The sequence below is a fragment of the Melospiza melodia genome, chromosome Z (assembly GCF_035770615.1).
Source record: "Melospiza melodia melodia isolate bMelMel2 chromosome Z, bMelMel2.pri, whole genome shotgun sequence".
Classification (NCBI taxonomy): Eukaryota; Metazoa; Chordata; class Aves; order Passeriformes; family Passerellidae; genus Melospiza; species Melospiza melodia.
In genome coordinates, this window is record NC_086226.1 from 30,653,339 (window position 1) to 30,680,258 (window position 26,920).

Consider the following 26,920-nt stretch of genomic DNA (forward strand, 5'->3'; position numbering starts at 1 on the left):
CCTCTAGCAGTTTTATCTAGCCTAAGATTACCAGACTCAAGCCCCTTCTGCAAAGCCCACAAAGCACAGGGTGACACACTGGGTGAGATACCCGTGGCCCACAAAAAACTTTTACCTTTTACACCAGCTGTGATTCACACTGAAAGGACATTGGGAAGCCCCTCACATTTCACTAAGACAGAGAACACTGTCCCAAGATAAATATAATACAAGTTTGTATGAAGCAAAAACTCCTTTAATCTTATCATGGTATGCATGTGCACATGATCTTTATGAAGCTCACGTTTGCAGAGCAATAGGTTGCATTACTACTCCTAGGAATTAAGACAGAACACTGTTACTATGTACAGCCCTTCTCTGACATGTATTAATATTCTTCTTTCTGGGAAAAAAAGCCTACAGTGTATGGCAATTATTTTAAAAGAGTTTAGGCTAACAGGCTGCAGCATAGCTTTATATCCAAAGCAGAAATGGACGTATCTTGCCAATAGCATCCTCTTTTATATAATTGTTTCTTCTCTTCCCCCATTTGACAGTAAACTAAAACAAATATAATAATCCTCCAGTTTGGTATATAAAATGCGGCATGGCTGGCATGTGTCTTAAATAAAACCTCTACTGGTACAACTTAATAATTAGTTTTAGTAATCTTGGTTTGCAGATGTGACTGCACCTCACTCTGAGGCTTACAACATGACAGGTTCAGTACTGGAGGCTGCAAGGGTCTGGCAGGAGAGAAGGAAGAATAGCAAAAGGAGGAGGGTTTTTCCCTGGCATCACTTCTTTCTAGTCACACACTCTAGTGAACTTTTCACTGCATAAAGCTGATAAGGGACTGGCTACCACCTCTCCTTTGCTCTCTGGTTAACCATCTTCCTTAGAATCTGCCTTCAGTGGGGTATGCTCTCAGGGGAATTAGTTCTATCCTGATATCTAGATTTTTGTTCCAAATTATTCCATTAGATATCATTCTTTCTCACTGTAACTGGTGTTAACCTGTACTCCTAGTATCCTGTAACCGTATACCAGGACATTGCCTGACATTTGTCCTATGTTTGTTGTAGTAGATAGGGATAGGTGTTTGGAAAATCTCGTGATGTCATGGAAAGCAGCAAGATTCCTCTCCCCCTAACGCCTAGTAATAAGGGATCACCCAAGAATGTAGACCCCCCTAACATTAGTAACTTTCGACTCCTTATTAACCAATTACAGTAAGATAAGACCCCCTGACGTAGAGAAAAGCCTCCCAGATTATAAAACCCCACGAGACAGGGCAATAAAGGCCTTTGAACCGTCCACCACGTTAGTGTTAGCGTGTGTTCTTGGCCCGAGCGACCCTGAGCAGTGGGTCGCCGTGCCATTTTCCTCAGAACCAAGTCGCCTTGCCTTGCATCAGAAAGTGACAGTTTGTGCATCCTCCCGAGCTCACCCTGCTCCAGAACACTAAACCCTGGACACTTTTTTAAGCTATGAATTTATATCAGTAATAATACCCTTTAGGTCTGTCTTTGGTGAATTATATCATTCCAACCTCTTCCTCCTCCTTCAGACAGGACAGTGTGATGTCTTCTGCCTGTGAGGTGGGACTAAATACCCAGTCATCCAGAAGACTAAGACAAGATGCAGAGGTGTGAGTTCTTCCTAGCAAATCAAGTCAGCTGGGTGCAAAAGGAGCACCAGTCTTGGATTTTCCAACAAACTTTTAGGAGAAAAAGGATGCAATAATGCAAAGAGCCAACATCAGGCTCTGGAGGAAGAGGCATTGTCTGTACAAAGACTAAATCTCATTGTTTTAAAGATTATGTTAAGAGTTTCTGTTTGCAAATTGATCAATGCATTCCTTCCTTTTTTTAAGTGTCTGAAATTCTTCGTAAAAGCTTAAAATATAGTAGCTAGATGTGTTCAACAAAGAAGGGTACAGCAACAGTATTAGCTTTCTGAAACTAATACCAGCTGATGTGGAATAGGAAATCAAAAGTTCAATCCTCCTGTTCACAGGAATAGAAAGGTAACAGCCAGTCTGTTTTTGGGAAAGTTGTGTGGCCACTGTTTCTGTATCAGGGAATTGTTGGGCTTCTTGTCATAAGCCATAAGAGGGACCCTTGAAACATATTACTAACACAGGTACTGCTGGATTCCTGTGCCTGTGAGTACTCTTAGGCACTGTTTAATGGCATAGATATCAACTTCTGCGCCTAAAACTCAACTGACCCTCGTCTTTTCCACTTCACATAACACTTCCCAGGTGGCTCTCAGGGTCTATTCTTCCATGTTTCAGAATAAAAACCAGAAAATCTGGCTGGCTAAAAATGCATCTCTAGGTTTTACTGTGATTTAACAGGAATTTCACTTCTCAGCAGCTCCACTCATTTCAGGACAGTCAGTTTTAATTTGTGTTCGCTTGAAATCAGAATCAGCCCACTATGCATTGACTAATCCTACCATGTGGACATCAATTTTTAACTTCTGCCAGGCAAACGTAGACACTATTTTGGGGTTTTTCTTCTCTCAGAATAGTCATTGACCTCACAGAGTGCTTCATCACAGTAAAGGTAGATGGATTCAATGCAGACGGATAGATGGATAAAAGTGAAATCTTTAATTTCAGATACTGGATAAAGACAATATGGCGTGCCACTCACCCACATATGTATTTTCAAATTGGTGTTAGTTCTTTGTACTTACTGTTTGCCTCACCTATTATACATTACTACAACTGCCCATCTGCATGTTTATAATGGACTTCTATCTGCCTTTTCTAAGCACATCGCAGTTCACCTTCAGCATCATGCCTGCAAAGGAGGAAGAGAAATCTCTCCAGCTTAAATCTTTCCCTTCTTGCAAGAGTTTTTCCTACAGCTTCAGCAAATGAATCATGATGTTTGTTTTATTCTAATCCAAGAATCTCAAGCAACTGACACAGTGTGTAGCCAACTAAATGTCAGCCTCTATTAATAGGAACATGTAAACATAATCCAATATTTAAAAAACAAACACTCAAGAACTGGTGTCTTGCTGTACCTCTAGAATCAGCTCCTCAGCTGGCATGAATCCACATGGTGGAAGCACTAAACTCTGCTGCATTATGTGTCTGTCTAAGAGGATGGCAAAATTCAATTTTCTAATTGACAGTAGACCCAGTGTGCTTCACTAGAGCATGCAGATGAAAGCCTCAGGCTGGACAGATGAGAGCAGGAAGATGTACGGTCAAAGCATCTTAAAAAAGATAGTGTTTAGTCCCTTCTGCCAATCACTGTGTGTGAGATTTAGGGAAAATAAAAGGATGGAATAGAACGACGTATAGCAAGGAAAGGAAAGGAAACAGTGAGGATTTCTTTAGCTTACTCAAGGACTCTTGGATGTTTTTTCAACACTTATTCTTCAGCTGCATCCTTGCCATTACCTACTTGTATCTGGATATTGGTTGCAAGACGCTTCTAACATTAATGCTCTACCCTGTAATAAGATGAGAAAATCTCTACCACTCTAGAGAAATAGTTGAGTTCCACCAAGAAACGTCTGGAGTCAGCATGTAAATTTTCCCCTACATTTAAAAAACCCATACCATTTGGCTGGTTGAAATTGCACTGATTTATATTGTCCCTGTGCCAAACATCCCATCAGACTCCTCTCATCACTGAATGGCCACAGGTTACAGCATTTGAAGGGAACATCAATAAAAATCTATCTGTGAACAAAGTTTGGAAAGAAAACTCTAAAGCTGAAGATAAATGTAAAGAAAGGAAGAAGATTTCAGGTATAAACCTGTCTGGTCAAATTTTTTAGAGGATGAAATGAAAAAAATGCCATTCTCCCTTCACAAAGTCTTCTCAGTTTCTATCAAACTGTCTGCACCCTACTCTCCCTTCAACAAAGTGAAAGCAAATATGCAATAGGCTTCATGTTCATTACATCTTAAAGAGTAATAAGAGAGAGAGGGACATCAAAGATTTGTTTCCATGCCCTCCAAAACAGATGAGAAAATAAATAAATAAATAAATAAATAACCTTGAGGCAGATTTCAGGAAAAAATAAACAAATCAATGTTTCTTGCAGGTCACCTTTGAAACTTCAGGCTGCCTTTTGTACTGAATTGTTCTTATATTCGCTTACTAATCTCCTCACATATTACAGATTTCACAAGTGACTTGTGATGCTGAATTGCTATAGCTATTTGTACAATTCCCATGTTATTCATTGTTTGCCCGTTTGCTTTACCCAAATTGGAGAGAATGCACTTTTAAAGTAGCTGTCAAAGTGTGACTCATCTGGAAAGTCAGTAATTACTTTTCATAAAGTAATATGCCAGAGCACACAGAACTCATAAGAATTGCCCAAGGTATTGGGATACATGAACACAGATTTCTACCTAGCATTTTTCACAGTTCAAATAATAGTAAAAACCCCTTTAAAACATAGAATCAAATGCATAAATTCACCCCATAGGTGCAAAAGGAAAAATACATTTTTCAGAACATATATACATATGTATTTCTAAAAGGGCTTTTAAGGAAATATTGAAGGAAAAAACCTCTACACTTTTAAGAATATTTTGAAGTGTATAATAGTAAAATAATTTCCTAAACCTTTCTCTCCTTTAATTTTAGAACTACAACGAAACTGTATTAGAAAAATATCTGCTTGTTTCTGTGTGAAGACAAATAAGACAATAATTTGGACAGAGATTTAATAGCTTTATTCCTAATCTTTCATCTAAAGCATTCACAGTTTCCCTTTATAACACCTTCTTAACTCTACAGTTCAGCCATAGACCATAAAGCACTAGAGCATCTATCACAGGGGAGGTACAGAGCCTTGTTTGCAAGAGGAAATAACAAACATACCGAGTCTTTTCTTCTCCTCTGTGCCCTTAAGTACAACTTTAGGATAGCGGTGGTAACCCATTCCCATACTTGTTTTTGCAAATAAATAGCAAATAAAATACTTGTGTTTACTCTCTACAAAAAATGAATATTTTCATTAATAACTTGATCCAAATACCAAACAAATAACATTTTGCCCCAGTGGACTGTCAATGGCAAAGTGGACCTGTTCAGCTACGCTTTTGTTGTGACACGTAATAGGCATCACAGGGGGAAGTGTTAATGGGTATTTAAGGGGACATGACAACCCCATTAACTTCCCTGATAAATCTGCCCTGGAGTAAATGACTATCCTTGCCATGGAGATTTCACTGCTGAGAACAACAGCAGAAGAAATGGAAAAAGAAAGTTGTGAACAGGGACAACACTATCAGTGAAGGTTATGATAAATCAGAGATTCTGATTGAAAAATGTGGAAAGCCCACTGGAAAACTGCAGCTTTTAATTCTTTACCTTTTAAAATGAACTGAAAAATTTTGGCTGTGAAATGGTGCAAACTTCTCATCATCTATGTAAGCATGATTTTCCTCTTTGAATTTTTTCTTAAAGAGAATCTCTTTTGATTATATTGTTAAGCATGTAACATGGAAAATTTTTAATATACAACAAATGGCCAAGTACTTTCCAAATCCTTAATTTTCTTTTATTCATCTCTGCTATGTTAAATATCTTTAAATGTCTTTGTATTTATTTGTATAATCATACAGCTTTTATTTCCCAGAAGATGATCTTTCACGCCTCTGGGCAGTGTGTCTGTTCATTTATCTACACGTATGCTTCTGATCTTTAAATCTCTGCCTATCACTTGCCCATATTGCTTCTTTTCTTCTTCCTCTCTGTCCTTGAGCAATCAGGTCAATAGCTACAGCCAAACTTGGCAGCTGTTAGAGCAAGATGTCAAATGTTGAAATATATATTCTTCCTGCATTGGCATCATGGCCTGTGGCTAGTCCTTTGTGTGGATTCACTGCCAGCAATGTGGCTGTGCTCAGTGCTGACTGCTCGCGGGTGTAGAACTGCCTGTAGGGTTATATCAAAGTCATACTCTTATGTAGCTGACTATGAGGCTTTCACTCCTTAGATGGCATAATTTTCTGGCACTGATTTAGCTGCATGATATTTTCTTGCATCTATTTTTATGCTGCGTGCCAAACCATCTCACAACCCCATCAACTTATCTCTTTGAATTAGTCTTGCATTATTACATTCCCTTCTAGTACAAAAAATGTTCCAAAACCTGGAATGATATAAATAAAACTAGGGCAATAAAGAAGCTCATTTTTAAAAGCTCATTTTAAGAAAATGTATATGTGTACTTCTGAGCTTTAGCCACTGTCTTCAGAGAGATGCCCAATCCTTTTGTTCAAGTATTTTTGACTTTGATGTACATTAAAGCAGCCAATATTGCTTGCTTTAGTCATGCAAAAATGATTTATTCATCCAGATTTCTGTACTAAGATGTACAAAGTCTAAACCTCATTTGTTAAACTTCTAGGAGCAAAATTATGTTTGAAGTGCCATAAATACCTCTAGAAGCATATTAATTATTATTGGCAATAATCTTCACAGAAGGCATTGAAATTTTTACTAAAATCCACTCCATTTTTTCACAGAACCTAAAAAAAATCACATTATTTTCCCTCAAAATATTTCAGCAAGGATGTAAACACTAACAGGGCAACAGTTTGTCTGAATTGTGTTCAGAAAAATTTTTGTTTGGAAATGTCTTTGTGTGGGGATCTATTTGCTGTCTGAAAACATCAAAGAGCTCGGCCAGAGAATCAGAGGAAGAGCAGTCACATGGTGCAGACTATAGCTGGGGCACTTGAAGTGCACTAGAGATAGAAGGTGGCACTTCTAAAGTAAAAAAAAAAAAGGCAGAAAATCTGTTAGTGTGTCCAAAGATTTTTTTTCATTGGTGTCATGCTTGTAACACATGCATGAGCATGAGTACAGTAATCCTGTGTGTAGACCCAAAAATAATTTGGACAAAATTACATGTTCTTTTGTTCTGATGCCAGAGTTTCTTGCTTATCAAGACAATGGTTTTAAGGAATAAAATTACACATTTTCCTCTTTAAGGAACACTTGAAAAATCCATTTTTAGGGTCTATAACAATAGGACATACAGATAATGCTATAGAACGTACACAGACAGAGCATGACATGGTCTAGACTGGGTGTTATAAACAACTCTGTTGGTCCCAATGCTGCAGTTCCTTTTCAGGAAAATACGTCTTCATGGAAATTAACACTTGAGAGGAATGCATAAGCGAAACAATGGTCTGAAAGATTAAGCATGGAAATAGGTGAGCTAGAGAGCTGGTTAGCATACTTCAGTCCAGTCCTCTTACAAAAATTTCTTTCTTAAAAATTATTTTCTTGGACAAAAATGTCTGCATGCAAGTAGTTATCAGTCATAAGACTGTTGGTCACCTCAGAAAGATTTGTTATAACATAGGAATTGGACGCATGAATACAGATTATAAATCCAAACCCCAGTGTACAACTTTTAGATAGAATTTCTGTAGGCAAACCCTTTCTTCAACATCAGTTTTGAAATTACAGCTCTGAAAATGAAATCTCACTGTAGTTATCTGTTCACTCCTTGCTCTCTTGGGAAAGAAGTTTTCAAAAACTGAATGAGGAATGTACAGCTGGCAGCAGTCTTCCTTCCCACTGAGCAGGTGTCTATCTTCTGGATTCACCCGGCAGACAGAGAGGTTTAGCTTTGCATCCTCTTTCCTCTTACTATGTCCCAATCTCTTAAAGACCACAAACTACAGGGGAAAAAGGAAGACTCAATGAAATACTCAATTACAGTATTTGGAGAAACTTCATTTGTGGACGCAGACATTACTAGGAAATATCATAATCACAAAGATAAATCAGTAAAAAGAAAGATTGACAAGTTTGCTTCTACTTTGGTAAAATTCTTAGCTCACTATGTAGACCATAATTTTTATTATTAAGACATTTTTATCCATTTCAGTAATTTGAACCAATGAGAAGCTTTGATGAAGAAAGTTGCATTATATTCTGCCCCACTCTAGTAAATTCAGTCAAGTATTCTGTAAATCCTGTTTATGTACTCCACAATGCATCACAAAATTAGTGCATGTATTTTTTTATTAATTATTTATACATATATTTGGTTCTGCTCTGAAGTATCAATGTTTCCCCCATGGGCAATTTCCCTCAGTCAAAATTTAGCCTGTTGTTCCTTTGTCCTTTCAAAGGTCTGTGTGTATCTGTATGCTGAACTTACTTTATACACCCAATTAATAGGGCAACAGAGAAAAACAAATGTCCAACAAATTCATTATTAATATATTCATTTAACATCCACACGAACTTTAAAACTGATGAAATAAACTAATTTCAAAATAAAATTCAAAATATACCAGAGAACAATTATATTCTCTTCTAGAAGCAAAAAAATAGCATGGGCATTTTTATATTTCGTCTCAGAATGGGATCTGACCTAGATTTAAACTCTTATCTCCAGAGATGAAAGATCTCCACATTAATCTACTGTTGCTTGAACATGTGGCTTTACATATATCAAGAGGGGGGCAGCTCATGAAGTTGAACTTCAGCTGCTTATCTTTTGTTCTTCACTAGAGCAGGGCAGTGAAATGATCCCTCTCCATTCTCATCCCCTCCCCCAAAACAGGAAAAGAAAAAGAAAAAAGCTTTAATCCTCTCTGGTACAAATTTCCCTAATATTCAATAATCACTCCCTGTCTCCTTCCCTGTGGGAGACGTCTGGTAGCATCTGTGCCAGCATATGTTAGACATCTCTGAGTGGGTCACTACCTCATTTTGTCACCGACTCCTCTATCACCTAGAGAGACAGCAACATCCCTCCACAACACAGTACTCCACAAGACACAGCACTGTCATGTCTCTCTCAATAAACTTGGTTCAGTACACTTTAGCCCATTCTCTGTACACTTTAACCCACTAACTGTGGTTAACCCACTCTTAACTGAATCCTTTTCATAGTGGCATTAATATCAGTGAAAGGAGCATTATCATGTGTATTGCTTTAAAATGAGCCCTCTGATGATAATTTCAGACCTGTACCTGAGAGGACAGGAAGGAAAAGAATAGGTCCTTAGAGGTCACCTAATATGCTTTAAATGCTTTGAATAATACATAGGTAATTTGCAAATAGGTGATATTTCAAATCTCACTTCTGATTCATTTCTATGGCAATAGATTTTATAAATGGCCGTGAAAATGTCTGCTTTTTCTTTCCTTAATTCAACAAAATTAGATGGAAACATCTGGCTGCATTAGCTCTCAGAAGTTGTCTGTGAGTTGCTTTTCTTTTTCAGTTTGTGGTGCAATGATGTATTGTAGGGCTGTTTTCAGCAGAGGTGCCATTTCTGAAGTGTGCACTGAGGTTCTTTCCAAGCTAATGACTCTTACATCTGCTCTTCATTTCAGTCCTGCCTCTTTTATTCTGTAATCATGGCTGATCCTCAGAAAATTTCCAAGATAATTTTCTGGAATCTAATCTAAAAATAATAAATAAGCCCATTTTTAAAGCCTCAAAATAGTCAACCTGTTGTTATGATTATTTTCTCATTATTTCTGATATTTAACTGAGGCAGCATAGGAAAACCTGATGTTGTCTGATAATATGGTATAACAGAACAGGCTTTTTTTCCTGCTGATTTTCTTTCCAAACTCCTAAAAACTACTAAGTGAAGAGCCTGTTAAACTTTTATGAAAGTCAGTTTAATTTTCTGTGGACTTAAATCACAGCTAAAACAATACTAAATAACTTCTGAAGTGTTTTCCTCCAGGTTTAGATCCTGATTCAAAGTGATGCAAAACAAATAGATGTATCTTGATCCTCTACTTTATAAGCATCACTAAGCTAATTTAAAATTTTACTTCTCACACTAGTCAGAAAAAATGTCATATAACTGAATAAGGAATTCAACAGTCAGTTCAGCTTTGTCACGCATAATATTGAAAAGGGTTTCTCTAGGCTGGTTTACCTAGAACTGTAATATTTTCTAAAATGGGGGTTTCTAGACCTTGAAATATAATTTCCTAATTAGAAAAATGAAACTAAATACACCTACTCAGAAGCCATACCATATGTTGCTAAAGTTCCATCCACTTCATATATCATCAGTGCCTCTGCACAAGAGCTAGCCCTTCTCAGTCATTTGAGCAAATTATCTGGCAGATAAAGAAATGGTGATCTAGAGAACTCAGCTCTTTTCTATACAATGATGCAGTATAAAAGGGCCTATCAATTTTTTTGAATCCTAAAAACTCCTCTGATATACAGACATGATAATTAGCAAGAAATTTTTGAAGTGCATTATGTTTACCCTATTTGGTATAAATATAATCAATCGTTATTATTATAATAAGGGGGGGGGGGGCATTGTAACACTTTCTTCCCCTCTGAAATCTTCAGATTACTAAAGGTGTATTAGGAGACTAGACATGACAATTTCCTGGATTATTTTTTAACATAATAGTTTCTGCAAGATGGCAAAACGTGGAATGAAGAGATTGCACTTGGGTACTATGGCATGAGTTCAGATTTACAGGAGGATAGTTGTGAACAGAATATGGCCCCAAGTGTTTTAAATATATAATCCTTGTAAAGATTCAGACACTGAAGTAGAGCTGAGCCCATGGGAGCCAGACTACTGTTAATTTTAGAAGCCTGTGACAATAAGGGTTAATACTGGAAAACCTGATAGACCTGTACGTGTAGTAGCAGCATGAACAGTGCTGCTGTAATTGCATTTTCTTTCTTTCCTGTTAGACAGAAAATAATCAATATCCAAGGAGAAGCTGAATAAGAATTTTTCAATGATTTGTAGTGCTGTTCAACAAGGATATGACTTTTTTGACTCTTAAGTCAATTGTCTGCCTCAAAATAATTTCTGAACTATTTTCTGAAGTGTGCATTAAAATTTGCCTGAGAAGGTATTGTCAAGCAAACGATATTTCATAGTGTTTTCAGGAACATGTTTGAATAATCATGCTTAATTTCTTTTTGCTACTGAGTACCTTAATAAAGAATCAATATTACAGCAGGCCTCAGAGGAGCGAATCTTCACATAGTCTTTTGCTTGGTTCAGCTGACACTGAGAATATCATGTAAAGATGTGCACAAGCATTGTCAGCCGACTTGTCCTCTTACTGATTAGACCTAGGGACATATTTGATTACAGAATAGATGGGCAACATGCTTTGACGCCCCTTCTCAATATAATTTGCAATTTTGCTACACTGTAGAATGTGACTGACAAGTTATTAAGGTTTTGCATTTGAAAGATAAAGTATGAGGTGAAACAAAATAAAAAATTAGAGAAGAATGAAATGCCAGAGAATAATATCCTCTTATCTTTACAATTGTAGACTACTGTGGTTGCAATCATGTCTGATGAGAAGAGGCTTTGAGTGAAGGCATGTTCTGACTGTTGTCTTAAATAGATTGGAACTGCCATCTATCTACAAGATTTTGTTTATGTCTATGCCTTGCCCTTTCAGAAGTTCATACAAACTCCTCAGCTAGAGTACTTGATGATAAATTATTGAAAATTAATTTATATAGTTTTAGCTGTTCCTTGTCTACCTTTGGAAGCCTTAAATTGAATATTTGTCTATGCATATTTATAGCCTAAGAGAGTTGTGTGATCTAAAGGACTAATCAGATAGCAGATGGTGGGGTATCAGTATATGAAATAAAACAGAAAAATTTTTCATTCTATTACTCTTTAAAACATCACCCTTTTTTTTTCCATGACTGCACATACTGTAGAATATAGGTCACAACAGGAAAAACAATTTATGAATGATATCTCCCCAACATGGAGATGAAATGAATAATTTCACATAACTTTTCTGTGTTGAATTGCAGAATTGTGTAAATGCTCATGTAGAAGTATAAAAGCCTGCATGCACCAAAAAATATATTCAGATCCCTTACTGAATTTTCCACTAGTAGCAGATCACATAATATTCCAAGTTTACCTAATTGAAAATTTTCTTTTTCTTCTTTGTTAGAAAATTCCATATAGTGACCACCTATTTGCCTCATCTTTCAGTGCTGTCTTCAAAAATAAAATCAGTTTTCACACATGAAGAAAAAAATATTACTGATTTTCATATTAAATTTCTTTTAACAACAGGAGTATTATCTCAGTCCCAAATATATTTTCATGATCTATCTGAGCCTTCCAAACTATTTATTCTTTACTTAAAGCATAAGTTAGCTTATAAAAATGTGTTGTTTAGTTTAGACATTAAAGGAAAGGATGACTGTCATGGCATACCTGATACTGTGGTTGTAGATTTCTACACAATATCTGTGTAATATGTTCCATTTTCAAGACACTGCTTTAGAGGTATATTGTTCACTAAGAAACTGTAAATAGCTGAGAAGTAGAAAATTAAGAACATTCTCATTTTTCAGAAGTTTTTCATTGAACAGCTTACTAAGTGAAGAAATATATTAAGAGTTACATTGCATATTCATTATGTCTGCAAACAATAAAGTTTTTCTTTTACTCCCTGAAGAAAATTGTTTTTGAAGTTACAACCCCTATCATATACTCCAGAAGAATTTAGAATTTAATTTCTCATCCACCTAGAAGAAAAATTTTGCCTCTTTTGATTTTTAGTCAAAGTTCAAAGAGGCAGAGTAACCACTTACTCAGATCACTTTTGGATTGATGCCAGAGGAAAAAAAAAGATTTGTTAATTTAGTACATAGCTTTCAACAGGAGACTCATACTTACACCAAAACATAATTTTTTATAGCACATTAGTCGTAATATTAGACAACTGCATTTCTATCACGTAAGTGAAAATTTAAATCTTTTTATCCAAAAAGGACAAAGTAAAAAAAATATGAAAGTCACAGTATATAAACACATGGTCCCAAATGTCGTCAGAGGGGGATGTCTTCCCACGAAAATCTGTTAGAATGGTCACTTGGATTTATAGTTAAATGATGAAAGTCACAGTATATAAACATTCAGACCCAAACGTCATCAGAGGAGGATGTCTTCCCACTGAAATCTCTGAGAAGGGTCACCTGAATTTAGAGTTAGGTGATGTCTACAACGCACAGGATACAACCACGAGGCAAATGGTTGATGTGGACTGGAGGCAGTGAAAGGTGGCTGTGCCGTAGCGAAGGCGACTGCCAGAGCTTGCCCCCTCCTGCTTTCCCAGGAATCTCACTGCTAGGTCATCCTTGCACGCTCTCCATTTCACATCCCACCACCCAGTGCTGCCCACATCCTTGCCCTCTCTCTTAGCCCCAGCTCAGCTCCCACACTCACCACTCCAGCCAAAGGCTAGGTTGCTGCTCCCTCTACAAATAGACAGTTGGTAGACAGCATCCTGTGCCACATCCCCACGGCCCCCTTTAAAGCACTGTAACACTGGCAAATGCAGAACCCTGCTGTTTTCATGGCAGGATCAGCAGAGCTTTACACCACCTGCATGCTTCCCGTGGTGGCTCATACTCTGCCTGTGGTAATGACAACGCTCTGCAAGACTCCATCCCATACAGGGACATAAATCTCTGAAAAGTCTAGGGATTCAGGCTAATAGTAATTAAAAAGATATGTCCATGTGCAGAAGAAAGTTCAGCTTTTAGACATTTGAGGTCTGGCTTGATTTTAAGACTGTTTGAAAGCTGAAATTTGAGTGGAAGATCCCTGACACTAGGATGTAGCCATTTTTGATTACCTGTAAATTCCAACCATGAAACAATAAGGCTTTCAGCTTAGCAAATACTGAAAATTTACACTCTACTCACCAGCTTGGAAATGTGTTATATTTTTCTCATTAAGGCCATGCTGTTTCGTCAGAGGTGGTTTTCCATTTCTGCTGTCACCCTTAAGACTTCATGACAATGCTACACTGTGACTCAAGATGACCACTCTGAGAACTAAGTAAGAACAGACCTTGTTACAAAAATAAAAAATATTTACAAAAAATATTGATTTACCCTACAACGCTCACAATAAGTGAAAGATAATTTTCAGAAGCCATATAACTCAGCAAAGAAAGCTAACCTCTTCCATACAATGTCTGAATCCAGAGATTACAGATATTATTTTCCAGCCAAGTTTGTGGCATTGCATTCTCATGTGCCTCACAGTCCTTCCTATAAGTGTGTAAATATATGTGTGTTCATATACAGTTCTGAGTGTTACATGCTTATTTCTTCCTCATCATAATATCTTTGCTGATGTATTTTCAGCTAGCCCACTTTAATTTCTGCATTTGTGGCTGAAACCAAGAGGTTTCTCAGGAAGTTTGGTCTTGTCCAAAATGCAGAAGGGTGACAAGAATGTTTTGTTTGCTTGTTTTCAGTAAGTGACTGCAAGTTTATCATCATGGTCAGTTTCTACTTGGGTGCATGCAGAACCTCCGTGCAATGTGAAAGGTAATACACAACTCTAAAGCCATTCTGACTACAAATCCTGTAATGTAACCTTGTAAGGTACATTGTAAGCCAGGATCACAACCTGGTTAGCAGAAACACCCAGAAGATTGAGAAATGCTCAACCAAAATTGTCACTAGTGCCTACCTTCAGAATAATTTTTGTTTTCTCAAATATGAAACACACAAAACAGAACAAAATACAAACAAGAATAATTCTGCAAATTCACCACACAAGATCTTTCTGCTTAAATGGTTCAATATGACACAGCTTCACGTCAGTGTTATTGACAAAACAGTGCATTCATCAATAAATATGTCGTCTCCTATGCTCTGTGATTCTACTTTGCCTGTAAACATTCAGCCTCCTGGATGAACATATCTACTGAGGGACTGCATTAATGTTCTACATTCAGAAGATAATCATTAATCATAGCCTGTAAACTTTGCTTAGAAATACATCATCTCTTAGGACTTATACTAAGTGAAGCTTTAAAAGTTAGGTTGATGTGTGTCATTAAATCATACACTTTAAAATTATACTGCCATTATTTCTTTAATGTCTTCATTTATAATTAATGTCACAAGATACAAGCCAGAAGAGTCACCAGCTTTTCTACCATATCTTCCCAGTCTGAAAAACCCCAAATGTGAAGAAGGTGGAGGGGCAAAATACTTGTAATAATGCACTGGGAGTGTTTTTCTTCTTTTTGTTCAGTTGTTCATAGGATCTGCAGTGGGACATGAAGTGCTAATATTTCATCAGATTTCTTCATTGGGAGAAGTAGGTTTGGAGGCTGAGGAATGAACTGGTTTCCAGTGTGATGGAGTCTTGTCAAGGGTATTGTTTTTGTGGGAGATGCTTGAAATGTGGAGCTCACAGCGGTGACAAAGCAAAACTTAAGTTCAATTGCAAGCTTTAGATAATTCTTATTTTTGGGTTAGATCTCACTGATGGCAGAACAGAGGATTTGGGAACTTCATTCTTCCAATTAGTAACTCTAATTACATTATAACATAATTCACTCTCAAATTCAGAGCTGATATTTTCCTCATTTCTATGTAGCTAAGTTATTATCAGGTTTTGGAAATCATGCCCATAGTGAAGTTTCGGTAGACAAAAATTAATTTTCATAACAATGTCTGACTTATGTAGCTCATTTTCATTAATTTAAGGCATGTGCATCACTTTCTTATATAAAAATAAACTGACTTTGATAAATATATTATTTGCCTTAGCTTTTAAAAACCACACAAACTATAATTTTGATAATTTTAGCACGGTGGATATTGTAATTATAGTTGCCTAATATATCAGATTTTCTTCCTAAGTTACATAAATATATTTGCAAACACAAAGAAATAGAAGAAAGAGAGACAGGGAGGGAGGGACAGAAAAAAAGAGAACACATCTTACTTTCTTGATTAACATGTGGAAACCTGCCACTACACAGTACTAAGTCAGCATAAGTCTGACCTTGTCTCTAATGTCAAAATTTGTCCCATCATTTTTCATAGCAAACAATTGGATTGACTAATGCACTTGTTGCTGGGACAACACTTTTGAAAGTATTCTTAATGGTGATGGAAGATGGCATTGAGGCTTTATAGATGAATTTGAACTTCCTGGAAAAGGTGAATAAGAGCTGATCAGGGAAATTTCATAAAATTACCTTGTCCAAGTCACAGAGAACGGGTGAAAAATCTATTTTACCTTGCAGAGACATTTTATTTTTTTGTATGACTGATTACATGTCTGAGTAAATAGCAATTAGTAAAATCAAAGGTTCCCTGTAAAAAAATTAGCAGGTTGAATTACAAAAATGGAAGACCATAATTATTTGCTAATAATTCCCAGACCTAAAAATTGATCTGGTGATTTAAAGTAGAGTAGTCTTATTTTCATATAGGTTTTAATTGGAGACAGTTTTAAAAGCACCAAACTACTATGTCACTACGTTTTGAAAGTTTGATTTTTCAGAACTTTAGGACTCTTTTTCCTTCCCAGAAAATATTACAGTTTTAAAATGTGCACTGTCTGGACAGAATGAAAGAGTCTTAGAACAAAAGCCAATCAGGCACTTCTCTCAGAATTACGTTTCTAATCAGATGATGGTAATGAAGGAGACTAGGGACTCAGTCATGATGCCATTTACAAATTTTCACAGGTAGATTAAAGATGTAAAGAGCGTCTTTTTCCCAAGTTACTAATATCTGTTGAGCACGTATGTGACTTGCAGTAGAAAACCAGCTGCCACAGAGTTACATCTCCTCTGATTATGCAACATGGTGGAAAGTACAGAAAGGCTGGGGAAAGACAATCTTGGCATTGTGAGGCTAAATAGAGACACAAGAAGCCGGCAATCACCATTTCATTCCCTTCAAACCTTAGAAAAAAAATCTGGTGCTATTGTTGGCATTGTGTTGACCAAGCATTGCTGGGAGAGCCGTTCCACACCTTGGTCATTCAGTGGAGCCACTGCCAGTGTAGCTGGAGAATAGGGAATTGTGCACGAGCTGCACAAAACACGATGAAGAAGCTGCATACACGGGCTTACACAGACATGGGGGATGTGGGCAGGTGTGTGGCAGAGCAGGAAAACAGATGAGCTGGGAAGAGGTTTTCTCTTTGTGGCATTTCACTCAATGTCCATTTGTGCACTTTCAGTGAGGAAGGAAGTACCGATCACCCCGTAACACGATTACTTGTACAAAATACAGTCAGTTGTTTCACAGCAACCCAGGATTTTGAATCCTGTATTTCTATTTTTCCTCAAACTTCTCTTCTGTTTTCCCTTTTGTGGCAAAAGACCTAATTTTTAGGTTTAGTAAAAATGATTCTTTTAGAAGAGCTTCATAACTGCTTTTTCAAGGAGGATTTGAAAATATAAGACTGGTATGATTCTGGAGGTAAAATTCCCAGGAACTACATGAGATAAAGGAAGCAATGTCAATAAAAAGAAATGAAAGAAGGTAGAAAAAAATTTCATCTGGGGCAGAAGTGCAAGCCTGAGGCTGGGAGTGAAGAGAAAGGGTTTTCTGTGCTGACATCTTCAAGGATTGGACCCAAACTTAGCCTACAGCAAATCTTGTTGAAAAACTGACTTTGTAAGAGGCGTTTGTTATTCTACATTTCCAGCAATTGCCTTAGGGTAATTTGAGCATTTCAGCTTCTGAAAAAATAGCTAACATGACATAATATATATTTATTAGCATTCAAACACTGTAAATTGTTGATATTTCCACATATCAAGACAATTGTTAAAAGTGAAACAACAAGGCAGTCTTGTCTTCCATTTGACAGTTTCAGCCCCTGGCACACTAAGCTCTTGTTTGATAAGCTACATTCATTCCATATTTGTGTAATACCCTGGAAGAAATTAGGTTGCAATGAAGTCCATTTTTGTCACTGCATGTAGCAATGAATATCACACCCAGCAGGGTACAGTGGCACCTGGCTGTCCAGACCCAGTGTAGCACAAAGCCATCTGGGGGTAATTACAACAAGGTATTCTTTAAAGACCAGATGGGACCAAGGAACAGAAGCCCCTACCCCTCCCAGTCATTTACAACATAATTCCTTTCAATGATATACTTAATCCTCCCACCAGCTACGCTTTTCAGCTTGCTGTTGTCACTGTTCCTTTATGTTAATTCACTTGAGAGACACAGAAAGGGAGAGAGAGCGGAGAGCGAGCCACCGGTGCCTCAAGGGGCTAAAAGAAATTATTCATCCTTAAATTGTTTCCACTACACCAAGTACAGTAACAGTTGTTTTGTTTTTTTTTTTTTTTAAAGAGGGCTGAAATTATCCTAAAGAAGGTCAATGCTATAGCCCTGTGCAACACCAGCTGAGTTTTATTCAGCCACCTGTTAGCTAGCAGTGTTCTGCACATGCTCATGATGCATTTAAACAGTTTAAAGGGTCTTTTTATTGACTGGCAGCCTCCCTACATTCAGAGTGCTCAAGACATGGCTCTGCTTTGTGATCATATGTGGCACACAGGACTTAATTCAATTATGTTGTAAGCCTATCCAGTTTGTATCAGTGCCCTTTCACTTTTGTGTCATTTGTCTTGTATCTTGTAAAGAGTTGGGTGGGTTTTTGTGGGGGAGGGGTTTGTTTTATTTTGTTTTGGGGTTTTTTTAGGAAAAGGCATGCACTAGAAGAAAATTGCCTTTATTTCATCCTTCAGATTTGCACTGCAGATGTACAGACTGCACTTTAAGAAAAACACAAAAAAGCATATTTATTAATACAAAAGTGGCAAAACAAAAGAAGTTTCCTACAATTTTAAAATCAAAGATATACCCGTACATTTAATTTTGAAAGAGGGTCAGGCAGACAGCCCAGACGTATTTTAAACAAGAAACAAATAGAGAGATGAGTAAAGAGAGAAAAATAAGTAAATATATTTAATAGTTTTACAATTACAAGCCGTGAAGGCCCAGATATTGGTGTCCTTTCTCTGTAAGTGTTTTTTTGTTTTGTTTTAAAGAAATTGTACATCAAATTACTTCCTAATAGGAGTAAGCTTGAATATGTTTCAGCCTTGCTTATGTTCCTGTATAGCCCCCGAATTCATGGTCAATGTGTGAGTGAAGGGCAAATTTTTTTAAAAAAAAGTGTTTATAAAATTATACAGCAAGTTGTTGCTACCATTTAGTAAATTCTTATGAATTATGAAAACGCGATAAAAATATGTATTTTGATCTTGACTTACCTAAGTGAGATGGTCCTGAAGTTCGATGTGGTGTTACCATCTCCTTTGCTTTCAGTCACTGTTTCACAATTCTGACCAAACATTTAAGGAAGTATCAATCCTGACTTTTCAACAAGACACCAACCATGTCTTAATGACATTTAAAATAGATTCAAGTGCATAAAAATCTGTCTGTCATGGAAGAAGATGTAAAGGACCAAGCTTTCTCCATACAGAGACCATAAACGCAAACTGAAATCACACTGACAATACAATTCCAAGAAGTGTGGTACAGGCAGAAGGGAGATTGAGGTTGTTTAAAATTTGATTTATAAAGATTAAATTAGTTTTTGCTGGAAGCTGAAATCAATAAAAACATAATATGCTATGGTGAAATGTACCTTTTCCCTTTTAATAATGACTTTTATTTTGAACATAGATGGTGTGAAATCACAGTTATAAAATCCTATCTCTGCTCAAGTGTGTGTGTGGATTCCATCACAGTAATAGATAAACATATCTTTGTTAGACTGGGATAAATATTCATTGATATCTCTTCCCTCTCCTTTTTCCGCAGAACAAAAGTCAGAGAAAGGGCAGTAGTGCCAAGTTACTTACTAGTCTGCATGGCAAATAGGTATCAGTTGCTGATGTATCAGCCTCAGCACTGAAACACCCTGACCATGAAAGACCTTCACAATATCTTCCTTCCAGTCATTAAAAGAGCTTGTCATGACTATGAACAATATATGTCTTGAATCTGATAGTTTTCTGATTACTATGTTCCACAAATGGATTGTTGTTTTGGTCACTTTCTCTCTTTAGTCTTGAAGATTTTAGGAAGACTTTGAGAAGATTGCTGAAAGGCCTAACTGAGTTAGGAAGAAGGATAAATAGTCTGGAGAATACCACCCATTCAGTTTCACTTGGGATCTCCTAGTAGCATGTGAATACCACAGACATAGACTGCATAACAGTATTTCTAGTTCCTCATCAAATAATGTAACCTTTATTATGGAAAAGAGCTCCTGAAGGAAGAGCTGGAGTATTTAATTTTTCACAAAGAATGAAGAGATAATTACTGGGAAAGAACTGCAGCAAAAGTATTTAAAATCTAATGTTAAATGTGTGAAGGCTCACGTGGGTCTCGGCATTTGAATGAAGTTAATCCTTCCTCTTCCAAGATGACTGTCATGAAACTTTAAGATTCTGATTTAGCCTCCCCACAAAGAAAACGTATACATTTACTTTATAAATTCTTAAATCATATAAGATAAGCTGGGTAATCAAACTGTATAGAAAGCAATTTAGCATTATTCAAATATCAATACTTGAGGCTGTAACCCAAATCTTCAAGGAAGTCAGTGACAAATAAGGACTGTGTTGATAACTTTCAACCTTGTTTCCATTCTACTTTATTACTTCTCAAATTATGGGTGACTGATCAGGTTATTACAGGCATTTATGTATATAATTCCCAGCAATATCTCTGAATGAGAGTTCATGTATGTGAGTATATTTTTTACATAAAAATCACGTCCTTGATCACAGTGAACTGCTAAATCTCACAAATGCTTACTTTCTAACAAATTGCAAACAATTATAATACACCTTATGTCAAAAATCACAGAGAGATATGAAGAATGGAGTAATGCAAAAAGCTTCTACCATATTCCCAATCCCTAAACACTCACAGTAATTACTTGTGCTTATTTACTTAGATATAAGGATGTGCCAACTGATTTAGTCCAAATAAGACTTATACATGAATCTTATCTAGTCTAGAGCATAACTCAGTCCACTTTAAAATGCAAATTATTCCAGTGTAATCTCTCAAGTCTTCATCTACTCTGACATTCATTTCTTTTTCACATTTTGATTATTTCAGTTTAGTTTCCTATGATCCTTGATTTGCCTGGAGGTGTCTTTTTAAAGCACTGTGTTGGTGAAAATCTCACAATAATGTGACATCTGGACCTTCCACAGTTGTGATAATATGAAATCATATGCAGTCTGATATATGCTGCCCTGGCATCATGGGGTGTTAGAGAGCCCCCTTTTCACACATCATAGGAAAATTTACTGGGGAAACAGTCATAAAATAATGAAGTGAAAAGAACAAGAGAGAGAGTTCAGAACTACTGAGAAAGAAAATTTGGTTCCATGCAGAAAGCCCAATGTTTTGCATTTAGTGAAGTTGTACCTAAATAAAATCTCTGAAGGTGACTTCAAAAAGTGTCTTACCCTCTTGGTATTGACAAGGAACTTTCTCTCCTTTCTTTTGAGAAGATATAAAGTTGAAAGAGGATAATGTTAATCTCTTTTCCTCCATCATCCCATCCCTTCCTTTTCTTATAAGGTAGTGGTGGTGGTTGTCTCTCAACCCTATAAAGCAATAAAATGAAAATTTGTTCATGAATTCCACCAAGGCTGTAGCCCTGTCATAGAAGATCACCAAATTTGTCAGCCATGCTTTGCCCTCAGTGAAGCCATGTTGGTTGTCACCAATCACCTCCTTATTTTCCATGTGCCTTAGCACAGTTTCCAGGAGAATCTGCTTCATTATCTTTCCCGGCACAGAGAGAATCACTGGTTGGTAGTTCCTCTGGTCTTCTGGGTCCCCCTTTGTAAAAATGGGGGCTATATTTCTGTCTTTACTGTCACCAAGGACTTCACCTGACTGCCATGATTTTAAAAGCATTATGGAGAGTGGCTTAGCAGCCTCAGGACCCACACATGAACCTTATCAGTTCCCAGGGATTTGTGCACATTCAGGTTCACTAGATCATCTTGGCCCTGATTCTCTCCTACAATGGGCTTAGGGTCTTCATTCTCCCAATCTCTGCTTTTGCCTTTCTCAAATTGAATAACGTGGCTGGAGTACTTGTTGTCTGAGGCACAGAAGCTGTTGAGAACCTCAATTTTTTCTTTGTAAGTTTGTAGGATCACCAAGTCTCTGGCTTCCTTCTGGAGTGGGTAGCATTTTCCATCGCCTTTTCCCCACTTCTAATATCTATAGAAGCTTTTTCTGATATCCTCTATATCTCTGGCCAAACTCAGTTTTAACTGAGAATGAGACATGCACAAAAAGACATGCCTTCTGTATAAAAGTCGATCAAAGAGTGAAGCTGTTGGGAAATAATACATAAATAAATATATAAGTAACTTTAAAAAAAATTAAATAGGTAAATAAATAAATGAAATAATTTTACAGTATAAAACCAGTACCAGTGGCTCAGGAAGTCTGTGAGACAGGACTTTGGAAAGGCATTCCATGCAAACACTAAGATACACATTTTCTGGTATTTTCTTATCGAAGTTCTTACTGCAGTTGTTGGCTGATGCTCACTTGCTCTTCTGCTGAGGAAATCAGCTGCTGCAGCTGCAGTATCTAAAGGCCCTCTCTTAGCAGGTAGGTACTTAGGACTAAAGAAGGAAGAGGAAAAATGAGGAGGTAGAAGGGGTGCAGAACCAGAACAGACAAGGAGGATACTGAGCAGGGCAGCCATGAGGGCACCCACGACTCCCTCATGAAATGCAAACAGACTGTCACTACACTGGGCATTCTGAAGTCATCACAGAACACAGAGACAGCCCCTATTAATATGGACTGACTCTGACTGCTATTCAAATTAATGCTTGCACTTTTAAAAAGAAAATACATGTTAAATGCATGTTCTAATGATGGTGTTATATGGGAAGTAAACAGAAAACTTGCGGTTAATTCTTTTCCACACGGTTCTTTGCAGAAATATTTTGCCTGGTTTCATCTTTCTAGACATCTTTCTATATCCTTAGTTAATTATAGAGAAAATTATTTTTATTCTCAGTGACTAGACTTACCAGTTTAGGAATTATCAGAATATATAAATTTCTCTAGCTTGTTTTTCTTTTTTTTGAGTTTTTTGTTTTCATATTTTTTAGACAGTAGAAATATATGGGTTTGAAGAGCCCAGTGTAAAGAAATTATTTTAGTAGGGGAAGTATTGAGATATTAAGATTTCATAAAGAGAAACTAAGAAATCATAAAGACAGCAGTTTTTCACAGAGTTAGATTTAACCTTAAGCTAAAATGAAAATTTGTTCATCTGGGTAGAGGGAAAAGCATTACATGGAAAAACAAAAAAGTAAGTAAAATTTTTTTCTGATTTGATTGGGGCTTTTTTTTTTTTTTTTAAGATTGCCTAGTGCTTTGAATTCAATTCAATGTTAGTTCTTCTTGGTTGGATAGATCCTGGTCTAGCTGATTCCATCCACATTCTTAGCTCATTTGGTAGTAAAACTCAATCAAAACTCTTGAAAAAGAGAGAGGAACATGTGAAAACTAGTGAAATTATAGCCAAATTGGGAATATTTTAATGAAGATTAAAAATCCCCATATTTTTGTGCATCTTATTGGTGCTATACATCCTGTTAGAACATAGAGTTTTAGCATTTGAATTCATAATACTGTCTTTCAGTTTCAAATTAAGGTTTTTCAATGAAAAATATATGTGTAGAAAAAAAGAGGGGTTACTTACAGTTGTAAAAATTCATTTGTAATGTTTCCCCAAAAGTCTACTACTAACTCATTTTGACCGTTTTTTCCTTCTCTTTTACATTTCTAGAACTCAATGTGCCTTAATGCAAGAGGCCTGCATTGTATCCATAAACTGATATGTTAAAGATGCAGATCTTAACTTGGAAAAAATGAACAAGTCTAGAAGTCCTCAGTGAGTAACAACAAGTCCATTGTTTTCAATAGCAGTTAATTCAGATGAAAATCTAATGTATGTCTAATAATGATGAGGAAAAATCTACAATCTTCTAATTATGTCATGAATAAAATGGGGTTTAAAGAAAGTGCAGGGTTCCCAGTTTTTGGATATTGATGTAATTTATATAACAAGCTAAATTAATTTATTCCAAAACTACTAGATGACCATTCACATTGTTGTAGCAGAAAGATATTAAAGGAGTTAGACTAAAGTTCTTAAGAAATGCTGAAGATGGATGCTATTCATGTAATATATAATCCGTCAGAAGAAACACTACATATTAAGAAAGAGATTTGCAATGGCTGGCTTTACCTTAATGAATAATGTTGTTAGTAGAATTACAGTCTTCCCCTCTTGTAGCCCATGACTTTTCTTGCTTGATGTCTTATCCTGTATCAGAACATTTCCTCTTAGATGAAAAAGCAAATTGTTTTGCAGTCTCTTCTAGATTTCAAGCACTACTGAGAACAGTATTAAGTACCTAGTGTAGGAAGAGGACAGCAATTTCAGTGAATTAAACAGTCCCAGGAAATATTTTCAGATGCTAGAAAATTATCACTTAACAGTGCTGAATCACTGGATAAGTCACTGGTTTCATTTGTTCTGTGATTAATGCTTTAAATATTACCCCATCAAATGCAAAACACTAGGATCCAAAAGTTCTGCATTTTGTGTGTTTAAGCTCTTGATTGTGTACTCTCCCTTAAACACAGTACATAGTACTCCTTTTGGTGGAAAGATTTCTTTCAGAAGTAAAGAAAGTACCTTTCCTCTGTTGAGATCTCCACCCATCTATTACAACTGGAAATAATTTTCAGAACCATAGTACCCTAGGTAGAGAAAATCTAACTCCCCTCACTACTATGAGGGAAAATTGTGCTTACAGCCACCTGCATATAGATTTGAATGAAAACCACCAGAATATATTGGAATTGTGTAAATGTTTCAAAGCAAGGAGGATGTCGCTTGAACTAAATGCATACTTAGGAAAAAGAGAACATGTTTAAGAATAGTTATGTAGTTAAATGCTTGGATTAGGACTTGGTGTTCTGCAATAAAAAATTTAAAAAGGAAAAACAACAGAAAAGTACAGATAAATGATGACTTGTAAGAGACATAAACTACTACCTAATAATAATAAATATCATCTTGGCAAGGGTTGTGTCTGTGAGCTTTCCAGAGCTGTAAATCTTTGGGAAAAATGCAAAGACCAGAGAAGCAGAGCACTCACTCCGTGGGCAGCAGACACAGACACACTGGGAGTGGGAATAGAGGCAGATAGAGGAAAGACAGTAGAAAATAAGGTTGTAAGGATATTGACAGTTTTCCTTTTTTTTTTTTTTAATGTTAGTTACACAGTAAGTAGAATTTTTTAAAAAGTGTCCAAGAAAACCTGCATTTTTTACTACATCTGCTTATAAATTGCTTATAGTAGTTTCATTCTGAAGCATCTGGATATGCCAAGAGATAGGAAAAAACCCTTGCCAGTGAGGGAGATGTATCAAATATCAAGTAGTGGTAGCCATCCCAGTTTTTGCTGTGGCCATGGTTATAGTTCTCTGGTGGATCTCAAGGCTTAGATTTCCCCATATTGATACAACCTTCCACAGTGTGCCTGCCTCTGTTCCCCTCTCAGCTGGTGCAGAACCATCACTAGAGTATGGAAATGAAATAGTCAGGCTTTTCTCTGTTTTGCAAAGTCTTTCCTGGCATTTCACTGCTGATACAGGACTCCAAGTGGTGCTTGCAGGAGTCACCACAGGCTCAAGCAGCCATGACCAATGGTACCTCTGCCATCTGCAACATACTGCTTGCCCTGGAGCCATGGGATTTTGATTCATAAGTAACATCTGTAAGTCAAATTCCTCTGTTTCCATGTGAATTTAAGTCAGACTCCATAGGGTGATTTTGCCTTTGAAACCAATTCAAATGAGACCAAAACTGACCCTAAAATATATTGTTACTCTGAAAGGACCTGCCAAGGGGAAAGAGAATTGTCATGGGTGAAAATAACTCAAGGCAAAGGTTTCCCTTAAATGCTATGAGCTCTTTGTGAAATTACCCTGTTTTCTTTCAGAGTGTTGAAAGCAATGAAATACCATAACCTCTAGCAGCAGAAATTTACATTTCCTGTCTATTTAAACTCCTCAATTCATTAACTTTCCTGTAATGTGTTCCTACATAGCAACAGTAGGCCTGATTTTCAAGCCCTTTTTAAAATCAATATCTGTTTTCATATTTACTTCCATAGTGTGTTTGTATAAAATAATGAGAAAATCCCCTTTAATATCTGGTGTCACTGATGTCCTGGAACCAAATTAATTTTGCTTCCCTGAGAATTTGGAAGTGTGTCCTATCATGTGCAGCCATCTCTACAAACCTCCCAAGGTGATCTGTTTGCTCACATTTCCTTTAATTGCTTATTCATCAATTTATTAGAGAAGCTGCTATGAGATAGCTCACGAGAGCATGGCTGTGTTTTCTGAGCAGTGTGCCACAGAGACAGCAAGCTGGCATTTGAAGAGCTGCCCTGCATGCTGCAATGTAGGGCATGGCATCCACCCTGACTAATTCACACTGCATTTTGTTTGAGGAATTTAAAGTGTCCCTGAGCTCCCCTCTGCTTCATGCAGATTGCTTGCATTTTGTCCTCTAATTCTCTTAAAGCATCGAGTATCTTTGTGTTCTATCAATTGTGGGTGGCAATTTAGAAAAATAATTATGTGAACCAATATATACAAGTAAATACAACACCATCAAAGGCCACAGGAACCAGCTCTTCAAAGTGCAAGCAGGGCCCTTTTCAACTTCAATTTCAATAAAAGATGCTCTGAACTTCCCAAACATTTCTAGAGACTAATGTGTTCTTTTCATTTACTTCAAATAAAGAATGAGTTTATCTTTACTTACCAAATCCTCTATTTAGCAAAATCAGAGTTTAGTTGTTGGTACGAGTGTTTACTGAAAATTCACTACTGATGTTTAGGTAGGTGTAATAAATACGTGGGTTTGCTTTTCTACATGACACACATCCTTTCTAGTCTTTCTCCCAACTTTCTTTATAATCCATTTGGAAATAGATGAAATTCCTCTTTCAAGTAGTTATAAAATTAATTAAAATAAGACTTTAAA